Below are 16537 nucleotides of genomic sequence, written 5' to 3' on the forward strand. Positions count from 1 at the left end.
ATATAATTAGGCCCATTGAGTTTGTTATAGGTCAGGTTTGCGAACTGCACCCATCCAGAAACTAAAAGGTTCTTGCGTGGAAAATAAATTCCAATTATGGACATTCATCTTAAGTTTATTTGACTGGACCAGCCTTGATCCCAGAAGCTCTCATGGGATTATATTCTTTTCCCACCGGTGGAACTCAGAAGTTCAGTTTTGTCATGATTCCCACAGTGGAGGAGGTTGCGACTGGACATTTTGCAGCATTCTTAGTCAGGACTTTGCCTTCCAAATCTTTGCCTTTTATCTGATGATTCCAGCATCTCCCTTTTTTAAGTTCTTCCTTTTTGCACATTCTGTTTTTTTTGCAATATTCAAAAAAGATAAAATAAAAACCTGGCCATTCAGAAAATATTGGAAAGAAAACAGTAATAAAAAGTGTCGCTTGTCAGGGTCAGAGCTGCATCCAAAATGTTCATGCTGTGAATACTTGTTTTGATCTAAATTATTTGAAATCAGAACTTTATAATGAAACCGAGTTTTCGATGAAAACATCAAAATACTCGACAGCTTCAATCAGTTTCCCATTCCCTCTTCATCAATTACCCTAACTCCCCCTTCAGAATGCACGCACATTCTGAGAAATGGAAACAAATAGAAAAATTGGATTAAGAAATTAAGAGTGGGGGAGATTCAAATTAGAGGACATGGTTTAAGATTGAAGGGGGAAAATTATAAGGGGAACATGAGGGGAAATTTCTTTACGCAGAGGGTGGTGGGGATGTGGAATGAGCTTCCGGCAGACGTGGTCGAGGCGGGATCATTGGTTACGTTTAAGGAAAGACTGGATCGTTACATGGATAGGAGGGGACTAGAGGGTTTTGGACCGGGTGCTGGTCAGTGGGTCTAGGAGGGTGGGGATTTGCTACGGCATGGACTAGTAGGGCCGAACTGGTTATATGGTTATAACTTGAAACCAATCTGCCCAGCTTTAGAGTGACATTGATTGCCAATGTTTACAGAAATGTTGTACCAAGGAGAATGTAAATGTTTGAACCATTCCCTTGAGCCACTTCACTATCTTAAAAAGTCACTGTAAATGGAAACAATTATTTATAATTAAGGATTCAGATTTTGATGTGGAAATGTTTCTTCATTTTGAAACTACTATTGATGCCATTGAACTTTAAGATAAAATCACTGATTTTTTTTGGACACTAACAATTAAGTGGTCTACCTTGTAGAGCCACTGTATCACAGAGCTAAAGACGCTGATTCAATCATGACCTCTGGTGTTTTACGTTTGGAGTTTGATCATTCTCGGATTTCAGAATTATCACTTATTGGTAGTGTTTTTTTAAAAACAACTGTACATTGTATTTGCACTAGGCATGCAGCGAGCGAAAGAACCACACAGAGTCAAAAGTGGGTTGAACCAACTGATTAATAGAACTCGCGCATGTGTTTAAATCCCTTGGAACCCGATGATGCTTGTGACTCTTGGGACCTTTATGACGTCAGCTGCCAGGCTGTGGGCTTGCCCTGCACCCGGAGCTCTCACAGTCAGATCTGCCACGGATTTGCCCGCGACCCCGTGAGCTGGTTTGCCTGCATGGGTGAACTGCCAGAGCACCATGTACACATGTAAACAAATAAAGAAATATAAACAACTGTGCAATACAGAGAGGGGGAAAAGAACAATAAAATGCAAAAGAAAGAGACCTTAAATGGGTCTCTGATTGAGTTTATTGTTGAGGAGTGTGATGGTAGATGGGTAGCACCTGTTCCTGAACCTGGAGGTGCAAGTCTTATGGCACCTTTACCTCTTTCCTGATGGTAGCAGCGAGAACAGAGCATGTATTAAGTAGTGTGGATCCTTAATGATTGATGCTGCTCTCCAACGGCAGCGTTCCCTGTGGTGCGCTGTTAGCCAGAATCAGACACACACAAGGTAAAGACTGTACAGCAGGCTTTAATCCACAAAGACTTCCACAGAGCCAGGCTAGCTGTAGCTGCAGTAACTCTGAGTGAGCTTCGGGAGGCGCAGGCTTATATCCCGGAGGCTGATTGACACCCGACCGGGTGGGGCTTGATCTCTTCAGGCTGACTGATTGACAGGCGGCCAGGTGTTGTCCTGTCCCCTTACTCTCCTGCAGGTACAGAGGTTTCCTCCTGCAGTAGGCCGGCGGTACACTCCTGCAGGTACAGGTGTGCCCCCTGCAGTAGGCCGGTGGTGTCCTGGGTTGTGTCCACTACCTTTTGCTGGGCTTTATACTCAGGGTATTGGTGACACCATACCAGACTGTGATGCAGCCAGTCAGAAGACTTTCCACTACACATCTGGTGAAATTTGCCAGGGTTTCCAATGTCATACCAAACCTCTGCAAACTCCTGAGGAAGTAAAAGGCGCTGATGTGCTTTCTTCATGATGCCATTAGACTGTTGGATCCAGGAAATCTCCTCCGAGATATTAAATTTGCTCACCCTCTCCACCTCTGCTCCCCCAGTGATCACTGGATTGTACACCTCTGGTTTTCCCTTGCTGAAGTCAACAGTCAGCTCCTTGTTTTTGGTGACATTCAGTGCGAGGTTGTTGGTGGTGCACCATCCAGCCAAATTTTCCATTCCCATCACCCCTCTTTATACAACCCACTACTGTGGTATTGTCTGCATATTTGTAGTGTTGCTTTCTTACTGAGCCACACAGTCATATGGGGCTAAAAACACAGCCCTGTGGAGTTCCAGTACTGATGGAGATTGTTGAAATGATGTTCTTACTGATCTTCACTGATTGTGGTCTGGATGTGAGGAAATCCACTATCTAATTATATAGTGGGGTGTTGAGTCCCAGATCTTGGAGTTTGCTGATAGGTTTTAAGGGGAATGATGGTGTTAAATACTCAACTGTAGTTGATGAAGATGTATGCATCTTTGAGGTCCAGATGTCCCAGGGCTTTGTGTGATGACATGGGTGCTCTGATTTCCCCAAAACATGCTTGTTCATCAGTTAAATGGCTGCTGTAAATTGCCCGAAGTCAGGGCTGGAATCTGGAGGAAGTCAATGAGAATGTGGGGCATATGAATTTTTAGAAAAAGGGTCTATGTAGGATGAGTGGAATGGGTGGCTGCTATAGTCTATGAGGACGAGTGGAATGGGTGGCTGCTATAGTCTATGAGGGACGAGTGGAATGGGTGGCTGCTATAGTCTATGAGGGACGAGTGGAATGGGTGGCTGCTATAGTCTATGAGGGACGAGTGGAATGGGTGGCTGCTATAGTCTATGAGGACGAGTGGAATGGGTGGCTGCTATAGTCTATGAGGGACGAGTGGAATGGGTGGCTGCTATAGTCTATGAGGGACGAGTGGAATGGGTGGCTGCTATAGTCTATGAGGGACGAGTGGAATGGGTGGCTGCTATAGTCTATGAGGACGAGTGGAATGGGTGGCTGCTATAGTCTATGAGGGACGAGTGGAATGGGTGGCTGCTATAGTCTATGAGGACGAGTGGAATGGGTGGCTGCTATAGTCTATGAGGGACGAGTAGAATGGGTGGCAGCTCTACTTGACCTGGACTTGCTGGGGCTGAAGAGTCTGTTTCTGTGCTGAAAGGCTCATTAATTGTGTGTTCTTTACTGCCTAGAGCAGCCATTTTATTTTTTGAATATTTTATTTTTGATTTTTTTCAAAAATATGCATAATCAAATCTTCAATATCACCCTATTTTAAACTTTTTTATACCAGCAACAAAAACAAAACAATCCCTCCCTCCCTCCCCCTTTCCATACATACAGATCCGCACACCGTCAAGAGCTTACAAATCTTTTAAATATATGGAACAATTGGGGAGATCACTTTTAGGTGTATATTTCTTCTTTTCTTTGGCTTGGCTTCGCGGACGAAGATTTATGGAGGGGGTAAATGTCCACGTCTGCTGCAGGTTCATTGGTGACTGACAAGTCCGATGCGGGACAGGCAGGCACGGTTGCAGCGGTTGCAAGGGAAAATTGGTTGGTTGGGGTTGGGTGTTGGGTTTTTCCTCCTTTGTCTTTTGTCAGTGAGGTGGGCTCTGCGGTTTTCTTCAAAGGAGGTTGCTGGCCGCCGAACATGCACGGTTGGAGGCGATATCAGCCCATTGACGGTGATTTAAATATATATGGATATTTCAGCATTTATATTCCTTTCTGCTGCTGTACTTGGTCCCCTAGTGGTCAACGTAAGGCTGCCAAATCCTTACAAAAGTGTCATATTTATTCTTTATATGTGATTTTTTTCTCATAGGTATACAGATGTTCATTTCCTCAATCCATCGTGCTATAAGTAGAGGGGAGTTGGACTTCCAAGTGATTACAATAATTTTTTTTTGCTACTGCCAGGGCTATTTTTATAATTGAGGTTTGACATTTGCTCAATTTGTTGCTTATTTCCATAAAATTACCTAGTAGCTATAGCTCCGGGTCGCCCCCTGAAGGCCACTCCTGTTATCCTGGTTAATTTTTCTGCAATTTCTTGCCAAAATGCCTCCCCTTCATGCATGATCATGTGGCATGTAGAAAAGTTCCTGTCCCAGTCCCACATCTGAAACACATCTCTGAAATTTCTGCTTTTGTTCTGTGTAAATTTTGTGGGGTAGGATATAATTAATGTAAAAAAAAATACTGTCCTTACACCAATCTGATCAGCTTCTTTCTGAAATCACCACACCCAAGTCCAACTCCATCTTTCTCTTGACCTCTGTATCCCTGGTTTTGCACTTTTGCTGTGGAGAGAATAGTACATTTTTGTTATAAATTTGGATGTATTCCCCATCCAAACCATTCATTCAGTTTCACTAATTTCAGGTGGGGTCAACGTTGGTCCTCACCTTTCTCTTAAGAATGATCTAAGATGGAGAAAACAAAATAAGGTCCCATTGGCCACTCTGTATTTGTGTTTTAATTGTTTGAAGGACATAAGATTTCCTTCCGTATAGCAGTCTTTAATATATCTTATGCCTTTGTCATTCCACTAATTTAACATTCTATTGCCTATGTTCAATGGTGCTTTTATTGATATTCCTACTTTTTTTTCCCATACATTCATTAATTTCTTTCCAAGTTCTGATTATCTGTTTTTTTTTCTAGAGATCTGACACTCCATTTCTAGATAAAATCCTCTGCTTCCCCCTTCCCCATTGAGTGCATTTCCATCTGAATTCAAAGGGGAAGGGGAGATGTCTTCCACAAATAAGGCTGCAAGGAATCTAGCCTGTGCAGCGAGGTAGTATATTTATAAATCTGGAAATCTAAGTTCTCCCAGTCCGTAGTCCCATGTCAGTTTTTCCAGTGAAATTTTTGGTACCTTATTTTTCTGTAGGAACTGTCTAATATGATTGTTTAATAAATTAAAGAAAATTTTAGGTAACGGAATAGGCAGCGATTGAAAAAGTTACTGAAGTCTTGACATTACCTTAATTTTGATGCAATTAATCCTTCTCACTAGAGTAATCGGTAGGACTCTCGATATCTACTGATCTTCTATCTTTCCCAAAAGAGGAACATAATTTAATTTATACAGATTTTGTAAATTGTTATCAGATGCTATTCCAAGATATTTTATTCCATCCATCTTCCATTTAAATTTACTTAATTTTTGGTATTTTTCCTATACAAAATGTGCCATTGGCATTATCACTTTTGTCCATATTTATTTTATAACCAGATATTCTTCCACATTTTTTCAAGTGTTCCTTGTATTTTTTCCAAAGTTTTAACTGGGTATAGGTATAGCAAATAGGCTAATTTTTGTGTTCTTCTTGTCCAACTTTGAAGTCCTTTATATTCAGATCCCTTCTTATTATCTCCGCCAGTGGTTCAATTGCTAAAATTTAAAAAAAAACACTGGAGACAGAGGGCATCCCTGTCAACTTGATCTACTCAAGGGGAACATTGCTGTTATCTGATTATTAGTTATAATTTTGGCTTGTAGTTTATGATATGGTTTATATCCAGATAATAAAATTTCTACCTATGCCAAATGTTTCCAGTGATTTAAATAGAAAGGGCCACTCCAAATGGTCGAATGCTTTTCCACATCCAGGGAGACCGTAATACTTGGATTCCATTTGAATTTTGCCATGTGTATTATAATAAATAATCTTCCTAGACCAGGGGTGGGCAAACATTTTTTTTAAAACTAACATTCCACTTTAAGTAATCCTTATGCCATAAGTGCTCTGTGATTAGTAAGGGATTGTTTAAGGTGATATGTGAGTGGGAAGAGAAGTTTGAGAACCACTGCTCTAGACCCAATTATTATTGAAATATTTTGCTTGAGACAAATTGTCATTAGCCCACTTCCTTTGGAGTTATGAAACCGTGCACATAATAAGTCAATTAGGTATGACTAAAACAATGGTTTTCAAACTTTTTTCTTTCCACTCACATACCACCTTAACTAATCCCTTACCAATCACAGAGCACCTATGGCATAGGGATTACTTAAAGTGGAATGTGAGTTTTTTTTTAAATGGTTGCCCACCCCTGTCCTAGACTATTAGAGGAATGTCTTCCTTTAACAAATCCTACCTGGTCTGTATGTATCAGTTTTGGTAGGTATTGTCCTAATCTATCAGCCAGCCTTTGCTAGTATCTTATAACTGGCATTTTAGCAGAGAGATTGGTTTATATGATGAAGTTTATAATGGGTCCCTTTTTTTTGGTAATACTGTAAAAATCGGTTAAGAATAATTCCGGGAGGGTCTGGGTTTCTACTGCTTGATCCAGAACATCCATTATCAGAGGCATTAATAATTCTTTGAATGGTCTATAAAACTCAGGTGGGAATCCATCCTCCACCAGTGATTTATTAGCCTGTAGGGTACCCAGGGCATTTTCAATTTCTTCTCTTGTAAAGGGAATGTCTTGTTCTATCATTTCTCTCCTTGTTTTGGAAGTTCAACATTCGACAAAATATTTTCCATTTCATTCTCAACTTCTCGTAATTCTGATTTGTATAGTATTGAGTAATATTGTCTAAATATGTTATTGATTTCCTTTTGTTTATATATTAGAGTGTCTGTCTCTGTTTTTTTTTCACGTTTATCATTCTTGATGACTCCTCTCCTTTAATTTGCCAAGATAGGACTTTGTGCCCATTCACCTAACTCATAAAATTGTTGTTTAGTTTTTAATGTAGCTTTTTCTGTTCTATGTTTGTATTGTATTATATCTTAGCTTTTTATTCTCCAGCTATCAGTATTCTTCGTGTGGTCCTGTTCTTTGATTTTTTTTTCTAATTCTATAATGTCCTTCTCCAAACTGTTTACTTCTGCCATATATTCTCTCTTAACATTCTTTGTATGGAATATAATTTGTCCCCTCAAATATGCTTTGAGCTTGTCCCATATAAAAAAAAAACTATTATTACTAGACAGCTGGTTTGTTTCACAAAATATTTTTATCTGTCTCTTTATAAACTCACAGAAGTCTGTTCTTTTAAGCAGCGTAAGATTGAGGCTCCATTTTCTTGCTTTTCCATAAATGTAATAGTGGTGAGTGATCTGACAGAAGCCTCAATAGGTATTCTGTTTTTATCACTCTACTTTTTAACTGGACAGACATTAAAAATAAATCAATCTTTGTATATGAATCATGCATTCTTGAGTAAAAGGAGTAGTCTCTCTCTGTGGGATTTAATTGTCTCCATATGTTGATAAGGTTTTAATCCTTCAAAACAAAATTGTGGTTTTTGCCACTTTCACCCTCGTTACTATTCTTGCAGTTTGATCTAGTATTGGGTACAAGCAAAAATTAAAATCTCCTCCAACCAATATATTTTGTCTTCCCTCTGCTGTTTTTAAGAAGATATCCTTCAAAAAGGCTTCCTTGTCATAATTTGGGGCATAATTATTCATAAATGTCCATGCTTCTCCATAAATCTTAAAATGCGCCATTACATACCTTCTGGGTGGTTAATCGATGATCTTCTGGATCTTCTGTTAATACTACTGTATTTTTATTAATAGAATCAACACCTCTCTAACCTTTGAACCAAAGGAATATGATATTATTTGTCCTACCCATCCTCTTTTTAACTTGATATATTCCAGTTTAGTAAGATGCATTTTCTGTTGAAAGATTATATCTGCTTTTAATTTCTTTAGGTATGCCAAGAACTTTTTTCTGTTTAACCCATTGCTATTAAGACTAATAAACATTAGTGTTTTATCCATACCATTTTTAAACAAATATTGTACAGCAAAATAATCTCTTTCCAATTTTAAAAAATAATATTATGACATTCTCCTTTCAAGAACCCTTTCCCTTTTAAGAAACATACATATTTCACTTTAAGAAACGCACACACACATCCATAGCTCTGATGGTGAAGTAAACAATAGAGCATGGAAGCCTACGAAAAAGTCCGCGGAATCTTCCGAAGAAGACCCCCCTCCCCTTCAATATCATTTTTTAAAACTACTCCTCTCCCGGCCCCATTTTCCCCCTTAAATCAGGGTCCCCACCCTGCCACTTGCCTCACCACCTTCCTTTCTTTCCAGAGCTCTCCATAAATATTATGTAATTTTTCTTTTAACAGCAAAAACAAGTTAGCTCAGTACTACAAAATAGAAAAAAAGGTGAATCCTTCATTTAGTCCTGCTCCAAACTAATCTTTTTGATCTTCTTATCTAGCAGCTCAAATCTCTTCACAACTTTTGTAAAAACGCTTCCACATTTTCTTTATTCCTGAAAATTCACCAATTATCTTCTGGGACATCGATCCTCAAAGTTGCTGGGTGAATCAATTAATATTTTAAGTTTTGGATCTCAGTGGTCTCTTTACCTCATCAAATTCTTTTCTTTGTTTGACCAAGTCAGGGCTGAAGTCCTGAAAAAAACATTACTTTTTCATTGCCCACCACAAATGGGCCATTGTTATTTTATGAATATTCGTATGCTTCTTCCAAGATTGCATTTCACTCCCGGTGACTTAAAAGTCTTACCAGGTCTGGTTGTGGTCATTGATCACTGTTTCTTCTGCGTTCAAGGGTCCCGTGCGCCCTTTCAATTTGCAGCTTGGCATTTAACTTGTTTTGACCCAGCATCTGTGGGATTCATGTTTCAAAGAAGTTCACTGGATCTTTCCCCTCGATTCCTTCTCTCAGTCCAATGATTCTTGCATTGTTATATCTGCTGAAATGTTCCATATGATTGATCTTGTCCATCATTACTTTTCTGCCTGTGTCCCATGCTTTTGCTTTTTCTTCTACAGCCTTTAGCATGTCTTCTGTTTTATCCAGCTCACCCTCCACTTGAGTCATTTATTCCATTAAATCTTGCATGATTTCTTTATTTTCCGATATAATTTCCGTTATGTTTCTTATCGCTAATTGAACCCTTATAAAAATGACTGAACAAAGTTTCCATCTTAATCAGGGTGTTACCTATATCTTAAGCTGACCACCATCCCCCCCCACACCCCAGCTTTGCTGGACTCAGCCGGATCCAGGACCCCTCCTGTGGGCTTTCACTTGATGTTCCTGGCTGAGCTATTGCTTCTTAAGTTTTTGTTTTCAGTTTCCTTGGCTGTTTAGAACAAGTTGTATCCATTTTTAATGATGAAATTCTGATTATTGAGCTTTCAAATCATCTTTTTAATACTGTTTATGGAGACCTCTTTCAAAACACGTCTGCTCAGATCCTCTGCATGGCTACACCCCCCTCCCCCCAAGTAGCCATTCTAAATGGGGGCCACATCACATTTAAATAAAAGCCTTGGAATGTTGGCTTTCATAAATTGGAGTATTGAACTCAAGAGTAGGGAGGTTATGATGAAATTGTACAAGGCATTGGTGAGGCCAAATTTGGAGTACTGTGTACAGTTTTGGTCACCAAATTATAGGAAATATATAAACAAAATAGAGAGAGTGCAGAGAAGGTTCAAGAGAATGTTGACAGGATTTCAAGGTTTGAGTTGCAGGGAAAGGTTGTGCAGACTAGGGCTTTTTTCTCTGGAGCATAGAAGATTGAGGGAGGACTTGATTGAGGTGTTTAAGATTTTAAAAGGGACAGACAGAGTAAATATGGATAGGCTTTTTCAATTAAGAGTGGGGGAGATTCAAACTAGAGGGCATGGTTTAAGATTGAAGGGGGAAAATTATAAGGGGAACATGAGGGGAAATTTCTTTATGCAAAGGGTGGTAGGGATGTGGAATGAGCTTCCGGCAGTCGTGGTCGAGGCGGGATCATTGGTTACATTTAACTGGATAGTTACATGGAGAGGAGAGGGCTGGAGAGGTATGGGCTGGTGCTGGTCAGTGGGAGTAGGAGGGTGGGGATTGTTACAGCAACTGGCCTGTTCTGTGCTGTAAGTGGTTATATGGTTATAAAACACGAAGTCTGCAGATTGTACTTAAAAACACACAGACAAACTTGAGGAAGGGCTTGAACATGGCCTTGAGGAAGGGCTCAGGCCTGCAATGTTGGTAATATATCTTTACCTCCGATGGACACTGCGAGGTGGACAAGTTCCTCTGACATTTTTTTTCAGTAAAAGCCTTCATTTCTTTTCACTTCACCTTCTTTTGTTTTTTTTATGCTGCTGTTAGAAGTACAGAAGAAATCAATACTTATAAATGCTTCACAGGGAAACTTCATCAGCAGAGTCCCGGGAGGGGGGGGGGGGCGCGGGGGGGGGAAGCAAAGACAAAATAAGATTGAAAATGGCTGGCCGAGAGTACCTGAAGTTTACATAACCTGAATGAGCTAAAATCATTCCCTGCAATTTATTGTTCTCAGTATATAATCACTCAATTATATCCCTCAGTAATGTAATCACTTTTATTCACTAATTTAAATGGAGTCAGGTCAGGTGAGGACATTTTGTTCCATTGGTCGTAACGACCTTCTCATGGAACATTACACCAATGTTCCCTTGTTTGTTAGGATTGACGTTAAAGACATTTTGTTTTTGCAGCATTTTAAGCTCAAGCCACTTTTATGGCAAATGGCTCACTCTCGAGTTTTGATTTCAGATTTATTGTCAGAGTACATACATGACATCGCATACAACACTGAGATGCTTTTTCCTGCAGGTGAAGCACAATTATTAATTACTGGGAGTGCAAAAAACTGTATTCACCATACACATGTAAACAAATAAAGAAACGTAAACAAACTGAAATACAGAGAGAAAAAAATCAATAAAGTGCAAAAGTAAAAGTCCTTAAATGAGTCCCTGATTGAGTTTGTCATTGAGGAGTCTGACAGTGGAGGGGTAACAGCTGTTCCTGAACCTAGTGGTGTGAGTCTTGTGGCACCTATACCTTTTTCCTGATGGCAGCAGTGAGAACAGTGCGTGTGCTGGGGGTGTTGTGGTTCCTTGAACAAAGTAGAATAATTGAATATTCATACTGGGCTTTTGTAAGATGTAGCTATTATCAAACAGGTTGCTATATTTGCATACATTAATATATTTCCATACATTCATTGGTAATATAACATTTTACTATGATCTGGAAAGTAATTAATGAATTGGTTTGTTGGCTGAACAGTGCAACCTTCAGGTTTGGAGTGAGTTAAGCACCTCTAAGAGATGAGACATTGCAAAAGTCTCAATGTTATGAACCTAAATCATTGATATGCATTGAAAATAGAAGCCTTTTCTTATTATTTATTTTCTCCATTTAATCTTGTGTGAGATCTCCATCCCACAACTAAGCCAATCAGTTAAAATTATTGATGTACGATTCCAGTATGAGAGAATTGCCTAAACAGGAGTGGCTTAAAGAAATTACATTTGTAAACTTTGAAGTTTAGAAGAATAAGGGGTGATCTTATTAAAGCAGACAAGATCCTGAAGGAGCATGACAGGTTAGATGTTGAGATGTTTTCACCAGAAGATCTCAAAATATGTGATGAAATATTTCAGAATATTGATAAATACAAATACAGGTGCTCTCCAGCTTGCAACCTCTGCGACTTGTGTCCATCCGCATATACAACTGAATTTTTAAAAATATATTTAAAAAATACAAAATTTGTGCAGTTTATATTGTAATTCACAAACTATAATAGGGATTCAGGCATGTAAGAGCCAAAATGTGCATACTTACCTTGTTAGTTGGCTTTCCAAGGTCCCGGAGCTGGGTGCAGCCATCTTGATTCCTGTGCACATGTTCGGTTGACACATGAATGGTGGGTTCGTGTCTTGGTGTTCAGTTGACGCATGTGTGAGGGTTCACTGTATGATTTCAATATCATCAGGCTGCTTAACTCTCATGCATGCACTAACTGAACACCAATGTGCAAACCCACCAAAGACTCATGCATGTGCCAACTGAAGACTCGAGTATGTGAACAGGAATCAAGATGGCCATGCCCAGCCCTGGGACTCCAGAACACCAACTAACAAGGAAGGCATGTACCAAAATGCGGAAATATTCGTCAAGGTTAATCAACAAATTCAGGAAGCTTTAAGTTGTTATCGTCAAATCTTCGACGAAAATAAGATTTGATTAAAAAGTTTTCTTTAAGACTTCGGTAGTCTACACGCGCGGGCAAAATTCTAACGTTCGTCCATTCTTCAGTCCACATTAAGGTCATAAGTCGGTGACTACCTGTATATCAACCTGTTTGAAAAATGTAGTACATAGAACATAGAACAATACAGGGCAGTACACTTCAGCCCTCGGTGTTGTGCTGCCCTGTATATCCCTTCCTTTACAAAAAGTACTAAACCCTTGCTCCCCCATAACCCTCTATTTTTCTTTCATCCACGTGTCTGTCTAAGAGTCTCTTAAATTCCCCCAATGTTTCAGGTTCCATCATTGTCCTTGGCAAGGCATTCCAGGTACTCACAACTCTGCAAGACATTCCAGGTACTCACAACTCTGTCAAAAAAAAACTTACCCCTGATATCTCCCCTAAACTTCCCTCCCTTAACTTTGTACATATGTCCTCTGGTGTTTGCTGATCCTGCCCAAGGAAACAGGTGCTGGCTGCCCACCCTATCTATGCCTCAAGTATCATGCAAAACATTCTCAAATGAAATGATTATGGTGAGCAGATTGGGGGACGGTGATTTAAAACTGAGGCACGTAGGAGTTTCCCATAGAGGATGGTGGATCTTTGGAATTTTCTACACTGAAGACTAGATGATTGGGGATGTTTAAGTAGATACATTTTTGAAAGTTCTGAAAGTTGAGAGTTATGTGGAAATAGTAAAGAAAATGTATGGGGTTTGTAGGTTAATTAGGGGTAATTGCACACAGGGAAGGGCCTCGTACCATCTTGTACATCGAAATTAAATAAAGAGGAGGTGAGGCTTGGGATAGATCGTGACAGGGCAGGCTTCAGTGCTGAGGAACTAACTCAACACCCACCCCCACTTTTTTTTTCCTTAAGATGCAAGGAAAGATGTGAGGAAAAGAGCAAAAGATGAAGTCAGTATGAAGAAGGAAGAATGGAAAGTGGGGAAAAAAATGACCAATAGCTGTGTAGAGCGCGTCGAAAGAACCAAAGACTTGTTGATCCAAACCAAAGCTTTTATTAACTAAAAGACTGGAGCATATCACAAGTAGGTCGACCAGTCCAGAATGACCTGGTCTGGCTAGGAGCAATCCTTTAAGACCTGCCAGTAGGTGTGGCTACACTCTCAGCCAATCACAGTCATCCTACACTACCATCTGTACATAGACACATTGGTGATAGAATCTGCCCTATCACAGGCTGGAAGTGAGCAAGAGAAATAAAGTGGATCTAGAGGAGTTGTAAATGGAAATAATAAAATAATTTCCTGAAATTGTTGAATCCAGAAGGCTACAATGTGCCTAATCAAGTGATCAGTTACTGCTCCTTCGGTTTTAGATTGTTTCATTGGATCTGTTGATTACCATGGATTTTTCATCAAGAAGATGCCCTGTGTGACATTATGGACTTAATCTCCATAATCTCAAGAGATGCTGTTTAATTTATTTTTGGATGAGACTTGAGGTAATTATGCATTTTCAATGATCCTATTCCATAAATGGAGATGTTTGGAATCCCATTTATTTTTTTCCACCCCTTCTAATTTAAGGGTTAATTTTTTTTTTGACGTGAGAGATGGTGCTGATCATTATTTCTCTGCAGTTCAAAGTATCTGCCTCTTTGTTTTGCTGAGTATCTGGATGGAAAGTCTCATTGAAGGTTGTGACACTTGCTCTAATGTTGCTGGAAAGCACCCAGTCACTCAAAATACTCAGCTTTAGTGTGCTCTGAAATCTTTATTTTACTTTTCCCAGACTCTTTTTATGGAACAACAAACACAGATCTTATTGCTTCTTGAGATCTATGTTATGTTTCTAATAGAAAATTTGGAATCTTTCCACTTAAGAATATTTGGTTCATTGAGATCTTTAAACAAAGTTTTGCTTTTGATTTGTCATTTAATGCTTCTTTTTATTTCATCACCTCAATAACTGTTCCCTTAAATATAGCAGAATGACCCAAAGGGCTTAACAGGAAAGTTAGCAGACACGTTTGACATTAGCTGTGTGTTGCAATAAAACACATGCTGTTTGTGATTCAGATTCAAGATCATTAAGTTGTGTCTGCTCTATAGGTGTTTCAGACATGTTTATCTGCAGTATTTTGCTTTGGAATTGGAGAAAACAAAAACCACCCGGAGGATCTCTTAAACAGCTACACAAGCACCTTAGCTTTAATGTTATGCCCATTGTTATGGAAACACAGCATCAGGGCTCTCAACATTGCCAATGCCAACGAGATAAAGAAAGTCCTGCACAAGGAACTGGCAAGTGTAAAGCACAGCACCCTGACCCTCTCTGTCAAGGCATTACTTTCTTATCCCAATCTGCCTCACTTCTGATAATTATCCACTCACTGGAGAGGGTGAGCAAATTTAAGTTCTCGGGAGTCAGTATCTCAGAAGGTCTTTCCTGGACCTAAGCACAGACGGGATTGTGAAAAAAGCAAGTCAGTGCCTCTATTTCCTCAGGGGTTTGCGAACATTTGGTCTAACATTGAAAACCCAGATGTGTGGTGGAAAGTGTGCTGACTGACTGCATAATAGTCTGGTATGGGGATACCAATAAAGCATAATAGAGCATAAAGCCCTGCAAAAGGTAGTGGACACGGTCCAGGACATCACAGGTAAAACCCTCCCCACCATGGAGAACATCTATGGGAAATGCTGCCATCGGAGAGCAGCAGCAATTATTAAGGATTCACATCACCTAGCATACACTCTATTCTCACTGCTACCATCAAGAAAATGGTATAGGAGACACAAGATTCACACCACCAAGTGCTACCCACTCCACCATCAGACTCCTCAACAACAAACTCAACCAGGGACTTATTTAAGGACTCTTACTTTTGCATTTTAATGATTTTTTTCTCTCTCTCTCTGTATTGCACAGTTTGTTTACATTTCTTTGTCTACACGTGTTTTGAGTACAGTTTATTTTGCACTACCAAGAAGTGGTAATTCTTCCTCACCTGCAGGAAAATGAATCTCAAGGTTGTATGTGATGTCCTGTATGTACTCTGACAATAAATCTGAATCATTAATCTGACTCTCTACAGATGTAACTCCCTCCAGTATCCTTTTCTATAACTCAATAACAATACAAGATTCATCACACTGGTTCCGTTTGATGTAGGTTTGCCATTCCAAACGAGGACAACACACACACGTGTGTGTGTGTGTGTGTGTGTGTGTGTGTGTGTGTGTGTGTGTGTGTGTGTGTGTGTGTGTGTGTGTGTGTGTGTGTGTATATTATATAAATTATGTTTCCATTTGTTTAATTTAAATAGTATTGCAAAAACAACAAACGCAATGTACTATGTGTGTGTATAATGATATATGGTAACCAATGACCATGTTTTCCTTTGGAATGGCCACCCTAGTTTGATGGGATGTAGTGGTGTCATGTAGGCAAGATGTGATCTCTGGTCTCTTCTACCAAGCAATCTTGAGCAGTGATAGATCAGAGAAGACTTTGCTGGGGAAGTGGAATATTGGCTTCATATCTTGCAATGAAGTGACTAATGCTGGCAGTAAGAATGCGCAATATTTGGCTTGCAATAAGACTGAGGTGAACTTCTACTGATTGCTTTATTGAGGAAGGAGAAGGAGAGAAAAAAGGAAGAAAGAAACTGGAGAAAGTCACCAAGTTAACAAAATTTCTGCATTGTTTTGGTTAGGAATGATATTTATGACTGTTCACTGGAAATAAAGCACAGGAAATATTTGAAAGGTGCAGAGGAGCATTGAAACATTTTCTGATAAATCGGATCAGTATCGGAATGGCCTGACGTGCATGATAGCTCTGAGTGAAACTTGGGAAAATATTCCCACCAGTTTTCCTGAAACAAATGATTAGCTTCATTATTGAAGTTCAGAAATCAACTGAATTCTCATTTAAAATTAATATTCAGTTTGTTAAATTTACTCATGGGATTTGGTTATTATAGCCAGTTTATGCAAGTTTCTGGTGAACTCCCCCAACCCCTGATCCACAGTCCAGAATGATGCCATTGAATGTCAAATGAGGCCAGTTTGCATCTGAAAG

The 16537-nt window shown here is 39.5% G+C and overlaps 1 protein-coding gene and 1 long non-coding RNA gene across 4 annotated transcripts in view; one reads left to right on the forward strand and one right to left on the reverse strand.

Annotated features, from left to right (window-relative positions):
- fhl3a (four and a half LIM domains 3a) overlaps window positions 1–16537 on the forward strand; it is a 225585-nt gene that overhangs the window by 19193 nt on the left and 189855 nt on the right. The gene's annotated exons all lie outside the window — the stretch shown is intronic.
- LOC138741539 (uncharacterized) overlaps window positions 1–16537 on the reverse strand; it is a 75299-nt gene that overhangs the window by 1530 nt on the left and 57232 nt on the right. For all 3 annotated transcript variants that reach the window (XR_011343563.1, XR_011343562.1, XR_011343564.1), the window contains one exon: window positions 4648–4738. This is a non-coding gene — a long non-coding RNA (uncharacterized lncRNA). The remainder of the gene's footprint in view (window positions 1–4647; window positions 4739–16537) is intronic.

The sequence above is a fragment of the Narcine bancroftii genome, chromosome 8, assembly GCF_036971445.1.
Source record: "Narcine bancroftii isolate sNarBan1 chromosome 8, sNarBan1.hap1, whole genome shotgun sequence".
Lineage (NCBI taxonomy): Eukaryota > Metazoa > Chordata > Chondrichthyes > Torpediniformes > Narcinidae > Narcine > Narcine bancroftii.